Below are 13,414 nucleotides of genomic sequence, written 5' to 3'. Positions count from 1 at the left end.
TTGAATTTTTTCGCGAATCTGATGTGAAATTGAAATCTATGATTTCTCGTAACAAACAAACCTTTGAAGTTGTTTAAAAATAATTTTATTCTGTCAACACGATTCTTTTTAACTCAAGTTACGGTGAGTTAGCTAATAATTATTTATTTTTAGCCATATAACTTTACAAAATATAGATGGCGCTACCGCCTAGTTATAAAGATGAATTTCGTACAGTCTTATCAGATTAGGCCCCGCGTAACCATGGCAACTGGAATCGTAATTTTAATTCTAGCAGTATTATTTCGACACTAAAACCGTAATTTTTTTTGGGACTATTTATGGTCGGTATGCCGACCATTATCCAACTTAAAATAGACCTTACATTTAATTATTGGATTCGACATTAACTTTATGAAACCGACCATATTTATTTAGGAAAAGGGGATATTTTAATTATTTTCTGACTATTTGATGATGATGAATTTTTTATTCACTTTTATTTTTTCTTCAAACTTATTTGTATTCGAAAATCTAATAATGAGATCAGTTTTGGGTCGGAAATAAGCATTAATATAAAGTCGGCCCGACGTCGTTTCGGAGTCGGTTCTTAGTTCTATTAATTGGCGGTAAAGAGTCGACGTTTTGCAGTCGGCCGACCATTTTACCCCTACGACATTTCGACCCTCAATCCAAAGGTCGGCCGACTTTAGCGTTTAGTACCTTTTGCCGACGTCGGCCCGACTCTAATTTGCTACAGGGAAGTAACTTCTTATGCAAATTAATTTCTAAAAATTAATTAATCATAATTAGTAAAAATGAACTTCAAGTATAATTATAATTATACAATAAAATACAATTATTTTAAAAATATGTGTGGTCCTTATCAAGTCGGCATATCGACTGTACATTAAAGTCGACTTGCCGACTTTATAAAGTCTCAAAATGGAAATTTGTAATTTTTGGGGTAAAAAAATTGAACAATTTGAGTCGGCATACGGTCGTCGACCTGAAAACGACTTTTAGACCCATACCCGACTCTTGACCGACACCCTAATGCTACAGGGGTTATACCATCATGTTGCCCGTGTGAAAGCCATTAAAAATTGCCATAATTTCAAATATTAGTATAATGTGCATTAATAGTTTTAAATCTTTCTCAATAATTAAAATAAATAGTAAACATTTTAAATTAAAATACTAAATAAAGTTAATATATTACTATTTAGTACAATCGAGTACGTACTAAATGTACTAGGTAAAAAGCTGATATTATAAATGGTAGAAATAAAATTAATTAAAAGCATTTTTTTTAACAAAGGACGAATTAATTAGTCATTAAATTCAACAGCGGAATTCGCCCCTTTTTGGGGCTCATTAGTTGGATTCCTGGTTGACCAACCAATAATTCTACGATGTTAGGAGAGAAAGTGGTTTGAAAAAGTTACTTTAGTTAGAACATTTAAATGGGTATTTAAAATGAAAAAGTTTAAAGTAAAATACAAAACTCTGTTTTATTTAACATACATAATAATGCATGATATTATTTAAAAAAATACTCATACGGTATTTCCTAAGCCTCACTGACTCACGAGCTCCCTACATGACATTTGTCAGTTACCAAGAATCTCGAAACGCTCCAGATTGTAGTCTCAAAGACGTTCTATGGCTTATACGGCTTTTTGGGGTGGTGAATGCCCTAGACCTTGAGCATTGGCGAAAGTCGGTATGTGGGTTGTTGAACTAGGTATGACCCGAAAGTGTACGCGAAGCTGGCCAAGCAAATCGTCTTGGAAAGCCATTAAATGATGGGACGAAAGAATCCCTCGCGTACAAAAAACTGGTTCCTCCGGATCCAAAATATAAAGGTCACTACCACCGACGATGTGAGAGTCGGACGAGAAAGAAAAACTGCTAATAAATTCTTCGCTGGGCCTGAATAGGGCGATTTCACAGAGGTGGGACCAAATTATACCCGGGGGGGAGGCGGGGGGTGGAATCCAACTCATTCCGCTTCAGTGGCGGAAATCCGTGGCGACTAGATGATGATTCGTTCCTATAGCTATAGGCCTTACGCAACGAGAAAGTGGAACCCGAATTTTTTCTCTCTATGGGCCATGTTGGGACTTTGACTTTTGAGAGTTTAACGACCAACGCTGGGGGTTTCGTCTCCCAAAACACGTTCGCATCGTCGTGTACGTACGAAGGGGGATGGGAGGATCGTGTCGATGACCACCCTATCTCGTGGAACACGGCAATTATATAGTTATCAGCCGCTGCAACAGTTCTCGATCTAGTCACCTATAAATAAAAAAATAAAAGTGGAATGCCAAGGTTAAGAGCCTTTCGAGAGTGCTGGGCTCCCAAATGCCCCTCTTATATTCTCGCAAACACCGGGAATCGTCTGTCGATTAATAGGAGGAGGATCGATGAAAGTTGTTACGAAACGGGGCCTCCGGGAATGAAAAAATTCAATTATGTCGATTATAGGCGATATGATTCGTAATCTTGTAAAAGAAGTATATTTATGAGCGTTGGTACAAATATTCAATTATAATTCAATCGCGTTGTGGAATTAAAAACAACGACCCATTTAACAAAGTGATATATTAGTTGATCGTAATCATAGCTCGATTATTATTGGGGTATTGACGAGCATGGCGGTTATTTACAATTTTGAGTTAAGATAATATTTTGGTGTCGAAAATGATTATCGATATTTTAAGAACGATTATCGGGTAATAATAGGACATCTAATAGTCTGATCATATATCTGACGACGCGACAAGAATCGCCTAAAAGAAACAGAAAGGATGGTAAATCCAATAAATTGTCAACCGCAGTCTCCTTTGAACGCGTTAAAGCCGCGAGTACAATAGCCTTTGGAAAATTTCGAGTTTCCCAGCAACGTGTTTGTTAATTACGGCACTAACGCGATACAAAACGAAACAAATCTCGTTTTCGTGTCAGATGGTTTAATTAAAGTCGGAGGCCTCTCGCTCAGTCGCTGGAAAGACGAAGGAGTCATTGGCCAGGACATCCGAAAACAATGAGGCCCCTGCAGCTCGGATCAGGCTTTTTAAAATAAATCCGGGGGAAGAAGAATCTTCTCTTTGACGTCTCCATGGCAACGAAAGGCTACTGACCCGGGACCTCGCGTGCTTTTTCGGTATCCCAGTCACTATATAGCCTATACAGGCACGAAGCTTCTTCTAGCACCGAAAAAAGATGATGCGCAGAAGCTCTCAGAAATTCGCGTTTTGAAGGCTGTTGCCACCAATTTCAGGTTGCGCGGAAACGGCAAGCAGCATTTGTGCCGATTTTGCTCCAAATGAAAGGGACGTTGACTTCCGAGGAGTTTACTTTTTGAAAGCCACGAGATGTGTCGCTACATATTGTGGCTCATCACAGACAATTTCTCGGGGCGACGCCACCAATTAATTTATAAGGCGGTTCGCGGCCAAGATGTTACTTTCTTTTCGTCAAATGATCCTACGACTCTTACCTGTTTCAAGGTACTATAGCGTAATTATAGTGAGAGTTGATTCGGTTCAAATAAATGGTTATACCAGAGAGTAACTTCACGCATTTCTGTATTTATGGGTTTTTTATGCTTATTGCAGGGACGGTGAGAACAGTCGTAAAGGGGTTCGAACATCTTTTTTGCTATTCCCTCGTGTAACCTCTATTTTGATAGCGACGTTCAACTCTTTGGATTAACGATTTTTTTTTCAGCAGGTTTAGGGGTGGTTGGCGCTAGTTAAGTAAATAAAAGGTCGTAACGCGTGTTATAGCCGAGAATTTTTGGGTTCCGCTTCTACTCCATTTAATTCTGCGTTCCTGGTTACGTACCCAAAACAATTGAGACGTTTGAAACATTTTTAGAGAAAGGTAAATTTATAATACCAAACTAGACAATTCGCTTTTTTGACGCCAAAACAATGCAATCACGTCTGTTAAAAGTGCATCGTTACATATTGTAACGCGGTGACTCATTCCAGTGATTTGCCGGTTATATAGAATCCTTGGAAAAGTTCAAATTCAAATTGTTTTCGCGGAGTTGCGTTATCAGCTTGCATTAGTCATAACACGAGAGTTTATATACGATGGTTTGATACGTATAATAAATATTAAAGTCGGGTCATTGTCACAGACAGCTGAACTCTTTGAACTCCTCTCCTTCCTCCTCTGTTTAATACGAACTCAGATATATCACCTTCGCGTTGTTCGGAAACTCGGTTAGCGGCGTATCTTCCTGCGAGATATAACGGTTTTTGTTACATTTTATCGTTCGTTAGGAAAGGTGACTAAAAAAACAGCCAAAAGCAGCTGTTAACATAAGGCGGGAATTAAAGTGTCTCTTATTCCTTCTTATCGGTTCCAGCCTTGTCTCTCTCTCTCTCTCTCTCTTACAAATCCTATTTTTTCACTGTATACGTTCAGCTTGTTTATTCTTATCAGCCGGCTGGTGCGTTTTCAAAGGTTGCGAACCATTTTCCTACACAAATTTCGGTTATTTATTCAAAATACTTTCTTACATAATTACTACGTATACAGGGTTGTGCAAAAATTTTAAGGAGTTGTAGGGGGTGAGTTGAGCAGTATGCCTGTTTTTGCCCATTTTCCTACGATGAGTTAAAAGAGCGCCAGAGAGCTTCAAAGTGAGGCCAGCTAGCCCCTGGAAGTAGGCTGCATCAAGCGCAAAACCAAGCAGCAGGGACTTTTTTCCGCTGGTTACCTCGATTTGTTTACAAAGTCCTTTTTTACCTATCACACGAACGCAAACCTTAATGTTCGCATTTCCCCGCTGCTTGGTTTTGCGCTTGTTGCAGCCTACTTCCAGTGGCTAGTAGGCCTTACTTTGATGCTCTCTGGCGCTCTTTTCACTCATCGTAGGAAAATGGGGAAAAACAGGCATACTTCTCAACTCACCCCCTACAACTACTTAAACTTTTTGCATAACCTTTTGAAACACCCTGTATCTTTTGATATTTCTTACATAGTTACTATACATACATTTTTATATTTTTCACTTATTTCTGCCCTAATAAGTAATAATAGGTTGATTCCGAAAGTCAGTGGGTGATAATTTTGTTCTCCCAATCGTGTGAAGACGCGTGTCCACTACGTCCTAACGTCGTCTGCTCTCTCCCACTCTCTCAAGCTTTAGGGAAGATGACATTATGACGTATGGGAAGTGAGCCTACACAAGATACGGGAGAAGGGAATTTTCACCCACTGACTTACGAAATCGAACTATTTCAACTAATCAACAGAGTATTTTTCGATTTCTGTTGTATTCGTAAATTAATTGCTCTAGATAATAATAATAATAATAATAATCAGCTAGGCTAATACCCAAGGCACCACCTTAGGCCTAAGTCATCATACATATGTTAGATTTCTTCATCAAGAAATCGCGTCCTCGATTTGTATCCGTTCGTATACCGGAAGCTTCAAAAACAATTTGGAATTAAGTTAAATTTCGCAATAAATATTTGCGAAATAATTCGAATGTAAAATTAAACTTATCCGAGCTTTAACGGTTTTTTTTACGAAATAAAATACAATGGCCTCTTTTACGCCCTCGATGATCATCGTGTCGCAATTTAAAAGCGATAAACGATATCATTTTTGCGCCGTATCGGCCGGAATTATATTACACCGTTTGTTTAGTTGTTTATAGGCACACTGCCTCGGTTCGACGACCTGGCTTTGACCCCATGAACGCGAGTTAGAGCGCATACGCGGTTGAATCGAAGCGAAAGCGGCGCCGGATTCCATCCAGGTTAGGCTTCCCCGCAAACCCCCCCCCCCCCCCCCTTCCGCGTCGCTTCTGAGTTTCGATCGAAATGTTCCCGGCGAATACGGTCACCGACCTAAATGCTCAAAGCAAAAACATTGCCGAGTACTCAGCCGCCGACTTTTTCCAAGTTCATTTGCTCGCGCCTTTTTTATTTCTACTCGTCATTTTGGTTGTAAGCTCCCAGATCCGGCGTACGCGCTTATACGAGCTATACGGCTGTAAATTAGGAAATCCTGCCAAGATAAACACGTTATAACGACGTTTTTTTTGTATACTTCGAAACAGTATACATTGTAAAGGTTATCTCGCTTTTCTGGCATGTCAAACCATCGTCTGTCCTCCGCGCCTATTTGTTTCGAACAATTATGAAACCTACTAAAAACCTTACTAACATTCGCCATAACTTATTGCAAACATAATTTTACAATTTTTAACGCCAACTGCATTGCTCGATAGCGGATCATATTATACCATACGTGTTCTAAATATAGCTACGGGAGTATTATGTTGAAAGTCTTTTTTTTTCAACAAAATTTTAACGCGAAAATGGAAAGTGAACTTTCTTAGTTCAAATCCCGACTAAGATTTAAATTTCCAAAAAAAAAACATACAATGAAATCTAAAAAAAGGAACATCCTATAAATTTTATTTTGAGCGCATCCCAGGGCCTACTGTGTACCGAGTGCTAAGGTTTACGTTTCTTTCTCATTTTCCCAAGATGTCCATGACCTTTAACAATTTAACTTTCATCACTACGGGGGTAACGAGGCCCCTATCCTCCGGTTAAGGTTCCTCCCTCCTCGGCTCAGCTCAGCTCTGGCCTAACAAGGAGAAAAACTTTATTTTTAGCATCGACGGGAGAAGAAAGTTTTTAAAGTTTTTCTCAAAATCGTGGGTACATTTTTGAAAAACAGGGTTCGTTGTACGGTATATATAGCCCCTGAAAATTTCACTTGCTATAATACACCGGCGAATGAAGGTGGCCATTTTAGGGGGAGGGGGACATTGAAAAAAAAACTGTCCACGAAGCTTTTTATTACCCCGGTGGGGACAAGACGAAATTTGTACGGGAAAGGGAAGTATCGTGGACGCTGGAAAAAAAATGAGGAAAAAAAATCATTTCCCTAAACCACTTTTCTGACCTTGACAATGAAAATTTCTAACTCGATGGGTTTATATAATACAAAAACCTCCCCGTCTCTTAAGGTCCATTATGCGTTGGGCTTATTCGTTGCTCGGGGACGCAAACTTTCGCTTGGAAAAGAGGCTGATAAAAAATGGTGGAGGGGGACTATCGCCCCTGTCGATGGTTTTTAATAGCGCCTATACCCCATCTGACTTTTTTTTCAATACTTTATATAAATTCGATATTTTTTTTCATACTACCAATTTTCTGTATCTGAGAGGGCCCTTGAGAGACTGAGCGATCAGCTCCAAAATGCGAGGCGCGAGCGCATTTCTTCGTGGGGGTCGAAGCGTGGAGGGGGGGGAAGAAGTTTGAATTCTCGGCGCGGCGACGGATACCATTCGTTAAGAGGCGTATAAACGTTCCGGTGCCGACGACCTACATCGAACGTTCCTAAAGATGCCAATGGCAAGCGCTACGTTTCTATAGCAACATATTAGAAGCTTTTGATTTTTCATCTTCCCCCCGCGCGTTCCGTTTCTCGCGGCGGCCGCCATTTTGCTCTTTCAGCCTCCCCGGCCAGTTTACATCTCCCTTTCTGCGGATTGTACCCCCCCCCCCTTTTACGCAACTATCTTTCGTGTGAACGCACTTTCTTCGCGATGCTGACCGACTGGGGACGCTCCCCTTTGCTCGGATATACGTGTAATATTTACATTACGCAAGGCATGGCGGCGGTTAAGCTGGAGTTGCGAACGAGAGGAAGGCTAATGACTGTTTCGGGGATTCTCGTTTCGGACATACACACACACACAGAGAGAGATATGAACCCCGCCTTTGTATATTTCTAGCCTTCAAAGCTTTCAAAACCGAATTTCTGATACACGCGAGAGATTTGAATCTCCCTAATCGTACACGAACCATTTTACGCCTTCGTTATCTAACGTGTAATGTTTTGTTCCTTTCGTGTTCTTTATACTGGCTGTTATGTCGATAGCCCTTCAGGTTCTAGGAGAATACTGAAACGACGAATCAGCTTTGCAATTTTATATTGGAATTTCAATGCCAGGTAATCAGTTTGGTTTTAAATGCACACCTTTTCAATACATATTTCTTTGCTAATAATAACTTTTAATAAAGTTCTTATTAACTTAGGCCAAAAATGTAGATATACGCGATAAAAATGAAGTTCCCTAAGAATATTTGCAGCGAGATATTTCAAGGAGGTAATTGTCCTCTTCCTTATCCCAGCAAGACGTATAGAGTGTCGTAGACCTTTCCAATCATTAGGTTACTGGTTTGGAGCTTAGCCGCTCGTTTCCAATGATCCATTTTGTTTTTACGCGAACAATAACACCAGAATGTTGGATACCCCCGGTCAATACCCCACCGCGTGTCACGCTTTGATCGCCGTGAAGAGCTCCAAACGAGTCTGTGGATAGGTGAATGTAGTCGGAACCGGCTTTTGGGGGGAAGACTAAGAAGGGATGCCGAAGCATGCTAATAACCGAGACTGCTCAACCCAGTAAAGGTTATTGATCAAAAACTCCGATATCCAACAAGGTACGTTGCTACAAAAATGCCTGTTACGCCTAAAAGTTCAAACGAATTGAGTTTAATACCGTGGACATGACACTCATAATTTTACTACTCTAATTAATCTAATTCGTTGTCTTGGGCATTTCTTTTTCCCTACAAAAATGTTTATGTAAATGTTCCGATTTGAACTATCCGTAATCGCGCGCTAGTATACATGCCACGTCCTGTTTTGATCGCGTCAATTGCAAAGCGGTTCATTGAATAGTAATCCCAATAGTAAACGCGTGAACCAATCGTATTTTACATCGTATTCCGATCGTTGACTACAGCAAGTGTTTGATTTCACGTACGCCATCGTACATCATCCCGTACCGCGACAAAAAAGAGACGCTAAAGGTGGTTTGGAGCTGATGGAAAAACACTCGCGTCAACGCTGGTGCAGGTGCGCAAGGTTATTAAGAGAATTCAAGTGTCATAAAATGGCCGCTTCGCGTATAAGGGTACGAGGTCATTGATGTCAGGTTTGAACGCTAAAATTTCAAAAACTAGACGAATTCGTTCGTTAGTCGTATTACTGTCGGCGAGAGCTCGACTGTATGAACAGCGGAGGGACGCGTACCGTAATTACATTCCCAGGGTTCAAAACACCAGCGAGGTGAACGAACAAGCGCTGTCTTTTGTTGTTTCGGGGTGGTGAGAGTGACGGCGAAAGGGGGGAACCTGCTAGCCGCGAAATTTGATACTCTCGAAATGAGCTGTTCAGAAAGAAGGGGAGGAGGATTTTTAATGGTATAAGAAATCGATCCGGCTCTCTATCGAAGATCGACAGCCGAGATCCAAAAATTAAGAACAAAAGGCAAAGTGGTAACGAACTGGGGATTAGGCTTTTGACGCCACGACTCTTGATGCCAGAATTTTTCGGAGAGCGAAAGTCTGGAATAAAAAAAGTGTAGAGCCGCGATTTCTTTCTCGGATACGGTTTCCGGTCGGTGAACCGTCGGCTATACACACCAGCAGCCTCCTTACGAGACGTTCGTGATCCTACATAACTCGGTTTTCAAGTTTGACTGACTCTCTTTTATGAGAAAACGCATTAGTAGCCCTAATTCTCCCATTGGGCAATGACTTGGCGAGAAGCTAATCTCCGTCTGAACTTGGAAATCTCGCGGTGTCGTTCAACTCTTCGACCCGAAATAGAATCCGCTTGAGCAAATAGAAATGGAAGGTACGAAATTGTCACTTTGGAAAAGGGAAAAATATTAGCAGCCTACCGAACTCGACTTAAGTCCCGCGCTATATGAAGCTATATCGTGGGAGTATGTTTTGAGAGGATTAATTATCTCCGAAATAAGTACTTCTTAAACTGACGGGTAGCGAACCTCTTAGCGACCATGACCTTGTTACTATATTTTGACACTAAGAGCGAACAATTTTTGAAATTCTGTCTATTTTTTCTTTTAATAAGCAACGTTTGAGTTATTTTAAATAGAAATGAAAAGGTTCTCGAGATTTTTGTCGCTTTTATCGTAAAGCGCGTTTTCTATTGCCAATAAAGTTGACCCGTTCCGTAGGGACGATGACCCCTTTTTCGAGGTTCAATTTAATACCCTGAAAGGCCTTTGGAGCTCACCTCACTTCAGCTCGACCCCGGAGGTAGCGAGACAGACGGTATATTCCGTGCCCATGTCCATTCGCCCCGAAAGAAATCGATAAACTCGGAAACCTTCAGCGAGCAATATACCATTAATCGCGCCATACACCGTGCTAAACAATCTCAATAATGAATAATTTAATAAATATAAAATTTTGGTTATGCTCAATTAACGGCCTTCGACAAATCACCGAAAATCTAAAGAAATTCGCCGCGCTACCTGTTAACCAGTTGGAATGAGGTCTTAACTTTCACTAAAACCGATATCTCGTGGAGGTAGTATTCGGGAGAGATTTCTTCAATGTCATGACCTATTTCTACAGGGCGCACCGGCGTAGCGAAGGAAATCATCTAAATTAAGAAGAGAAGCGCGTACGACGGTTTGGGATGAAAAAGAAGAAAACTCGTTGTCGGCGCATCCCCCCCGCGCCGTGTTTCAAGCCTATTTCTCGGAGAAACTCAGCCCCTCCCACCGAAAGACGTAACTCCGCTAGAGCCAAGACTCAAGGCCAACGTTCCTCGAGCTTGGGTCAAAGACTTTCTTAGGCTCTCATAGTTTCAGCCGAAGCGAAATATTTTGGCCTTGAATTCCGAAAGTTCGACGAAAGAGGTCTCTGAATAACCACTGACACGCTGGCATCGAGTTGGCTCCAACCTCGCGTCTTCAGCTCGCGGAAAGACACTAACTATACAACACTATATATCATCCCCCCATTCTAATATTGTTGCCAAATGTTTTCGTTTTCGTGACTAAATTGATCATTAACAATTCGTAAAATGATACAAATTAAGCTTTCGAAAAAACCCCAAAACATTATATTATACAATAAAGGTTATTCGTTCTATCGTAACTGAATATAGTTGAATTATTTGATTTAAAACCAGCCCAATGCTTAGCTCTGGTTGGGTTAGATTGTACAAGCTTCGAAATCATAAAGTAAACTGAACTGCCAATACTATGATACTAACGATGTTACTGATTTATTATCATAAATTGCGTAGAGCACTATTAGGTTTCCAACAAAACTTTAACTATGTTTTTCGTGAAATTTCTGAGAAAGGGGATTGTCTGACTTCCCACCCTGACTTCGTGCAGACGGTTTTTTATAAGCTTAAATAGGCGATGATACATCGAAAAAGATAATTTTTAAACCATACACGTGTTATATTGTTTTTTTCTCTCCGTAAAATGAGATTACTTACACGTGCAAAGGCACTAAATAAAGTTTGCTCGAATTGGCCTTCAAAGATAATTGTTGCCAAAGGGCCTACTGATATTTAAGGTTCTAATCCGTGATAATATTGAGCCTATATAGTTACGCGAATCTTTCCAAATTAATTAATTAATTAATTAATTAAGCTTAAGAGTTGCAAAGAAAATAAAATAATTAACATATTTTAAATGTATTCTATATTTAGCGTATTAAATTAAAATATTTTGATTGGTATAGTGCAGGTGTTGTCAATGACTAAATTTTGTTATTGCGATTACGCTTCAGCGTTACCGCTTATTTTACAAAAATACTGTCAAATTACTGTTATCAAAACCGTTCTAACTAACAAAAAGGGGCTTTGTCGTTGTGTTCCGCAGAATGCCATTACTTCGCATCTGTCCGACAGCGCGGTTCAGGAAGCGTTTCCTCGATAGTCACCAAAGAGTAAACACCACGGCGATGGTCGGATGTGAAACAGAGGGGTTGACTCCGACGAGTGACCCCTAGGCCGGCTCCGTCTCCTTTTAGACGGAAACCTATTGGCTTTTTCCGCACCCCTCACCCGAAAGGACAACGTATGATTGACGTTGTTGGGAAACGAATTCAAATGCCGTTGAACGATTAAAAATGGGTCTAGCGCTCGCGTTGGCGTCTCACTCCCAATCTGATGTAAATAAAATTAGAGGACATAAACCTACTGGAATACTCTTCTCTTATCGTCGCGAAACGTAAAGCTTCGAGATAAGGCTGGGATAAAACGTGTTCGTCATGTACAGCCCTAGTTAATATATTTAGACATTGATTAGAAATTTGCTAGTGTCGTATTTCGAGACGTCGACACCAGCCGAGAGGCCAAGGAACGGATATTTCAACAGGTCGTTGCTACTCGTATACCAAATGGCTTCGACGGCCAACGTCCAGCGTTTGACCTTCGCGCGTGTTTTTGCATACTCGGGTTAATTGGATTGAGTTTCGACCCCTCCCCCGACGAGTCGCCATTACTGAGGGATTAGCGGTAATTTAATTCGGAATGCGTGGCTATATTGTCACGAATATTCTCTTTTATCGAGGAATGGGAGGAATGGCCTCGAAAATGAGAAGCGAAGGGACGAAGCTCTCGTTCCCCGGAGAACTCTTTAACCCCTAAAGTAAGCGCCATTAAGCGACGCGTTTGACGCGCCTAAATAAAGTCGGACGATTTTCGCGTCAAGTACAATGACACCGCGTCTAAATTGAATGGTCGTCTCTTCCGCTTATAGGCGATATTGATTTTCTCGAATGTATCGAGCATTCCAGAAATTAAATCTTGGCTACGATGGCTCTGAAATATAAGAAAATAGCGCGCTCAGGGTGAATGGCTGGCGCGTGACACACTGTCGAAGTGTAAGGCGAAGACACCGGTCACTGAACCTCACCTAGCAACCAGACGAGGGCGGAGCTCCCCTCCCCTCCCCCTCCGCTCTTCCGTGGGAATGACGGAAACCAATTACGCGGACGCTTGCAATCTCGCGGCTTGCTAGACGGATGTGTCGCTCGCTTTCATTGGTCGGAAGGAAGTTCGACGTCAGCGGGCATGGGTGGAGTCGGCCTTGCGGGCCAAAAACCAAGTTTTGTATACCACGCATCGTAGCTCGCGGCGTTAACTATACAATAGCGACGGAAAGCCGCGTGAGCTCTTCGCCCCTCAGGGTTGGATTTTTTTATACGTACGAATATAGCCGAGTAGAGTTTTCCCCCTTTTGGTAAGCGGGGGTCGCTTCTTTTCCGTCCCCCCGGAGAGAATTTTTTACTCCGTACCTTCGTCGGAGGGGCATCTCCGGCTTCGGGGCGTTAGGGCCCCCTCTTTTTAGGAAAGTGTGTACCATTGAAAAGGGCCGGTTCCAGGCGAGCGACTACCCGCCCGCGCCGCGAGAAGTTGCTCTTTCCGCGCTAGAACTCTCTCTCTCCCCCGTGCTGGTTCCTCTCTCATAACGAGCTGCCAGTCCACTTTCACTGTCATTCGGAGCCTTGAATTTCTAGCGATCAGGTCGGCTCTGTTGGCGCTCTATTTAGCTACCCAAAACCACACGAATCGAGAGCGTGGCATAAATAACGCTTCG

The sequence above is a fragment of the Leiobunum rupestre genome, chromosome 4 (genome assembly GCF_980474605.1).
Source record: "Leiobunum rupestre chromosome 4, qqLeiRupe1.1.hap1, whole genome shotgun sequence".
In the NCBI taxonomy this organism is placed as follows: domain Eukaryota; kingdom Metazoa; phylum Arthropoda; class Arachnida; order Opiliones; family Sclerosomatidae; genus Leiobunum; species Leiobunum rupestre.
The sequence above is the reverse complement of the archived record's forward strand: the minus strand, read 5'-3'. Positions refer to the sequence as shown.